Source organism: Wolffia australiana, chromosome 7, assembly GCF_029677425.1.
Source record: "Wolffia australiana isolate 7733 chromosome 7, ASM2967742v1".
In the NCBI taxonomy this organism is placed as follows: Eukaryota; Viridiplantae; Streptophyta; class Magnoliopsida; order Alismatales; family Araceae; genus Wolffia; species Wolffia australiana.
The window spans coordinates 10,954,339-10,960,976 of NC_135841.1; positions in this window are offsets into that span (position 1 = coordinate 10,954,339).

The window sequence follows — 6,638 nt, forward strand, 5'->3', positions numbered from 1 at the left end:
GCAATTGACTATCAAAGGAAGAGAGAAGAAAGATCAATTCAATAGATCAGGCATCACATATCGCCAATCGCTGGAGTCGCAGGTCATCAGAAGAGGTTTTTTGTTATTTATTTATTTTTATAAGGAAATCATACCAAATCGATCTCTGTTATTACTTATTCAAATGGAGCTGGCGAACCAAATCCAGGGATATGTCACTGTAAACTTTCTATCATTTCAGCATTTTTAGGGATGAAATTTGATAGAGCTATTATATGGTTGTTTTTTAAATTGTCTCTCTAGAAAAATAGAATAACACACCAGCATAAACCTCTTGTAACATAGTTTTAAACTAGGGCATATCAAGAATCCTAACTCCATTGGAGATTTGTGAATAAATGGGGATAGGTTAGAACTAGTGGGACTATAAATTCTTGAGGGGAAAAATTAATGGTATTTTATTATATTCTTCCAAAGCTATAATCATGAATTGTATATTCTACAGTTAATACAAATCTTATGATATTTTCCTGGTATTTTATTATATTCTTCCAAAGCTAATATCATGAATTGTATAGTCTAGAGTTAATACAAATCTTACTATATTTTGATCCAATTCTTAGTTTGTTCTTACGATATTAATTGGATACAATTCTCACTAAAGATCTTTGAAAGAACATGACTTATCTCCTCAGTGCAGCCAGGTGAATGATGGTGGGATAGATGAGTATTTTATATTGGTTTATGCTGATACCTAATCATATTTTAGCTAAAATATATGTAGGTATTTTAGCTAGTTTCTCCTTCCACTGAGCACTACTCACATATATGCTCTAGCTATAGTCTTTTAAAACATACGATCTCATCATAATTAACTAAGTCCGATCATGTATTCATGGACTTCATTATAAGCAACACACGTGCATTATAATGAATATGTTGTATTAATGAATATGGAACGAGATGTGGAATGTGTGATTGGCTAGCCGGCCACATATATTTCCATCAATCATTAGATATCATCACTTCAATTTGGAGCGATCTCAGCCATCCAATTTTCTCTCCTCATATTTTATCTCTCCTCTGAATTGTATGGTAGATTGACAGCTTGGCACAAACTTATAGGAGTAGAAAAATTCAATTAATTCGTTAAAAATATTTAAAGGAATTCAAAATTAAATTTTATGAATTATAAAATTATTTTATTTATGAATTTAACTACATATAATTCCATAAAAATACTATAAAATCCATAAAAACCAGATTTTCATATGAAAAAATTAATAAACGCATTAAAATATTTAAACATATCTAAATAAATATTTTCTGACTTGTGAAATTATTTTATTCATCAAATTAGTGTCATAAAACTATATCAAAATACCATAAAATAAACAAATGTTGGGAATTCATTATAAAGGTGATATAAATCATTTTAAATTGTACTAACATGGATTTTTGAAAATTACAATGAGGTTACACACATAAATTGCATGAAATTACAATGAAAATTAACATGTTTTTAGTGATTATCACATACAAACAAACCTTTCTACCGATTGAGTAATAAATATGATGTTAGATAGGTTTATTAACCTGAAAATATCTCACAGGTGTTAATGGATAGACCATCTGCGAATAAGAAATTTTATAAATCCATGGAATTTCAAACTTAATTACAGAAGATTTATAAATAATCCAACCCAATACTTACCAAATATAAACAAATGTACTTCATTGACATTGTAAAAACTCACATATTTTTCAATTCCTATTTTAACAAAATATAATATACTTTTAATATATTGAATTAGATCCCTATTGTGCTCAATAATTTATAGTATCCAATAAAATACTTTAAAAAATAATAATAGAATTAGATTATGCTTTCATTTTTTTTCTGATTTTTAACAAAGGTGCATCTACCTAAATTGGGTTTGGATTTATTAAGACATTTACCCTTGAAAACTTATAGAGAATCATATATTTTAAGATAGTCAAAATATTTTCAGAACCGTTAGATCACTTTTTGGGACTGCTCTTATAATGATATTTCCACTTTAGTCTGTGATGAGAAAGTTTACCAGTGATTAATGAAATAATTCAGATTCAATTGAATGTACAAAATTAATTCATATTTATATGAATCATTATGATAAGAATTATTAAAGGAATATATTGATTATGATGTATCTATTATGCTATTCCGCGAGGTAGGTTATCCTGTGAGAGAAGTGGTTTTTGACTTATTTAATTTCTTATTTTCATAACATTAAGGAAGGGACTCATTTTATCTTTCATGACTCATTTCCTGATGAAAACCCTAATTATTTCAAAATTCTTTCATTCTTCATATGGTCGTATAGTTAAAAGATCTCGATTTAGGAAAAGTAAATATATAATTTAAATATATAGATATATAGCTGAAATCAGAATGACCTATCTTTTACTTAGGATAATATAACATTCAACAAACATATTATTAAAAGTGAAAATTAACATTCTAAATAACGACTAAGTCTTCTAGTTATGAGTGTTAATTTTAATGGAATAAAACATCAATATGTATGCGTGCGTTATTCTATTTAAATAATCACACGAACATTTTATGAAATTTAGAAATGTCAAATATTTTACAGAACTTCAGAAAACAATAATCCCTTGAAAATCATTTTATGGGTGTTGAACTTATTTTAATGTTAAATAAATTTTAAATATTGAATGCAACTATTGAATCTATTAGATTTTGATAATAATTATGAATGGGCGTAGTCATCCATTCCTAAATATTGATCATAAAACTATCTTAAAATTATTTTTAGACGCGGATGTTAAGACGTTGAGAGGAGGAATCAATCTACTACCTTTATTTGATAATATAGAAAAAATGCAACTAGAGGATGAAAAAATGTCTATAGATTCTTAAATATCTTGAATTATTAATGGGGAGTCATGTCACTTAGCCATAGAGATTGAACTTAAATTCGGATGAGTTATTAACTCTTAAATCATAGAAACAAATGAAATAACTGAGTCTAAAAGCTTTATGAGTTATGAAACTAAATACAAAAAAATGTATATACTTTATATCTTAATTGTGTGATTTGTGTTCCTCTTTATATGTTGTCGTTGGTACTTTTTCAGAAACCCTATCTTTGAAACTGATATTTAAGTGCTTCTCCAGAATACATATTATTCGCTTAAATATTTTGATAAATATATTATCCTATAGAAGGCACTAGGGTTCGCCCGTCCCGATATCCGTCCGATATCCGGTATCGGACAACCGATATCCGATATCCGGAAAAAAATGGGACGGTTCCGGATATCGGATATCGGATATCGGGCGATATCCATCTAGCAGGGGTTAGACAGATATCGGTACCGGATATCGGGGGCTGAGGACAAATACGGTATCGGATAGCGGATATCGGTTTTCCGATATCCGGATTTTGGAGACGGATACCGGATGCCGGATACCGGTTTTCGATATCCGGATCTCGGTTCCGATATCTGGTATCTGGTATCGAACGATAAAATAAACCACTTTTCACATTATACATGTTAGTTTCAATCGCATTGTACGATTTTGATTTATGTTCAATGCCGTTAATATATAGTGTGCAATTTTTTTTTCTTCCATATGGGATAACAGGATTCAAAGTTAATGTAAACTGTGAATCCCGTTATCTCACATGGGAGATTTTAAAAACCTTTCCATGTATATATTGAATGAGGCCGCTAAATTACTTAGTATTAAAATAATAACTATATCTATTATCGCTTCTTTTAAGAGCATTCTAAATGAAAATTAATATATTAATTAATCATTACGCTGTACAATAAATAGAAATAAAAATTTCTATATCTTTCCATATGGGATAAAGGGATTCCAAGTTTAACACAAAACCCGAGTCCTTCTATCCCTAATGGAAAAAATTAAAAATTGAGAACTGTATATAAGAGTTGAGATCGACTATCCTACAGAAAGCTCTTCCAGTTCACCCGTGCCTACGTACGTGTAATGCGGGATATCTTATTAAGTAAATTATTTTAATTTATAATTCAATGCGGATATCGGTTTTCAATATCCACATCCGATATCCGATACCGGCATCTATCCCCTCGAGACGGAGACGGATGCCAAAACGGGACGGATATCGGTATCGGATATCGGCACTGTAGCAACCGATATCCGATATCCGGATATCGAAAAAACCGGATACCGGAAATTGCCTTTCCGGTATCCGGTACAGCATCCGTCCCGATATCAGCATCCGGTACCGGTATCGGGACGGGCAAATACTAGAAGGCACATTCAGCTCCATATTAAACCATCTCAATCCTTGTGGTTCGAGTCAATGCTTGCACTAGATAAAATGTAGAGTAACAAATTTCAAAAAAATTAAATTGAAAATAGAGTTATCATGATCCCAAGGATAATACTTAACCAATTATCATTGGTTAAGGGCCTATCTAGAAAATGAATCCATAATACCAACATAGGGTTTTAACTTTACTAACCTCTAATTTATCTAAGTCTAGCCTAGGGCTCTAAATACAATATTATTGGAAGATAGCCCATAAATAGCATTTAATTAGATTTTATTGGTAATTTTTTTCATATATTTTATTAATAATTGGTAATCAAGTGGAACCTGGAATCTGTTCATAGGAGGTCCACATAGGCAATAGGGAAGTGGAAGAGCATTGCACCCCAATCACTTTTGAGGAAATGTACAAAAAATACTAAAATAAACACATGGATCCTCCATGGTTGAATATAATAGAGACACGTAAATAAATAAAATTAAAACTTCCAATGATTAAGCTGTGAATGGATCATGAATAATATAAGCATCATGGGATTTGTAGATGTCATGTCACACTCTCCCTTGGGCTGTAGAATGGATATCAAACATGCATGGTTTGCGTCATAGTGATTTATACAACAATCCACTCAAGCCCTTGAGGATTATGCTCCAACGAGGTAATGGTTGGCATATTGCAAAGGCCTTTGAGAAACTTCATGCATCACAATGTGCTTAGTGTGGTTGAGGAAGGCTGGATTACTTGAAATGAAGATATACTAAGTTTATACATTACCTTGGCACAGGAGAATCTAGAGGAATATCTAGGTTTCAAAGAAGAGGCCATACTCCCATTATCTTGCAAGTAGGGAAAACCATCACTCAATGCTTGGCCTCTATACGAGACTGAGGTATTCCATTCTATTTATAAATGCACCAGATAATGATGTTTCCTAAAAGATAAGGGCAATAGCCAAAAAATATACTTCGTATCACCTCTATCATTGCCTCAATTAGAATAAGCTTGAATATTTGAATACTCATTTTATTCATTTATAATTCCTCGCGTTGGCATGGGCTTGAGATATGAGAAAAACACAGCCCACCAAAAAAATGTACATACTATGGATCATGCTTAAAATGAGTTATCCATATTGTAGACATTATCAACCTTAGTCAAATATATCAGCTTCCCAATCAACTGTGAAGGATATACTCAATAATAGGAGAAGAATATCCCAAAAGTTGGTTCAAAATCAATGGGATAAGTTTATGGTTTGGAACCTATAAGACTAGTTGGCTCCAAAATATCAAATACACACTTCCATTGATTCAATGACATTTTCCCAAGGTGTTATGCAAGTTAAATATCCAAGAAGTATTTAAGTTCCCCAAATCCCTCATATAAAAATATCATTCAAAGAGGCATGAAATATCAAGTCACCATTATGAAATTAACTCAACCATCCAATTGGTGAAGCTGTCGGCTAGAGTTGAAGGCTAAGGATAGAACTACATAGTTAGAGTAGAGGAAAATCACCTGAGAAAATTTCTCTGTGCAGTCCATGGTGCAAGATTTATTGAACCCCATGTCACCAGTCCGCAGTTGTGAAAACTCACATTACCATCAGGATTATACATGAGAGTGAATACCCACATGCCAGAAAAAAAATAAATAACCAGAAAAATAATGATCCGACTCCAAAGGTTAGCAATCCTTGTTGGTTTATGTTGCTAGGGATAACCTGATGGGGGGAGCGGGGTTAAATTAGGTTGTCCTTTGAGTCTTTTTAAATTTCTTAAGTTATTTCAACTCCAATCCTAAATTTTCTTTGTCTATGTTTTAAGATGATGAGTGAGGGAAGGGTAACACTCGATATTTTTATACAGGTTAAGGCTTTTCCTTACTCCTGTCCCTGGACATCCAGCCGGATTCTTGATCAATTCCTAACCAAGTATTTGTAGCCCCCCAAGAAACCAGCCTGGTAATAGGAATACACGAATATCACCCATCTAGGAATTGAAATGACGAGTTGTCTATGGCCCCCTTAGACTTAGCAGGTTCACCTGCCTTCTCGACTCCTTCTTGGTCAGACCACCTAGGTCCTCTCGGTTGACCCACTTTGTAGTTACCTTGAGATACACGTATCTCCATCCTTGGATTCACCAAAGAAATTTGTTGAATAATCAATCTGCTGCACAAAACACTCTCATAAACCTATAAGAAAATTATACTCTATAGATTAAGCAATAATTTTCAATTTGATAATATTTGAATACTGCCAGTTAATGATCAATCACAAGTTTTACCTTTTAAATTTGAAACAATGGACCTCAGGTTTCCTTTGG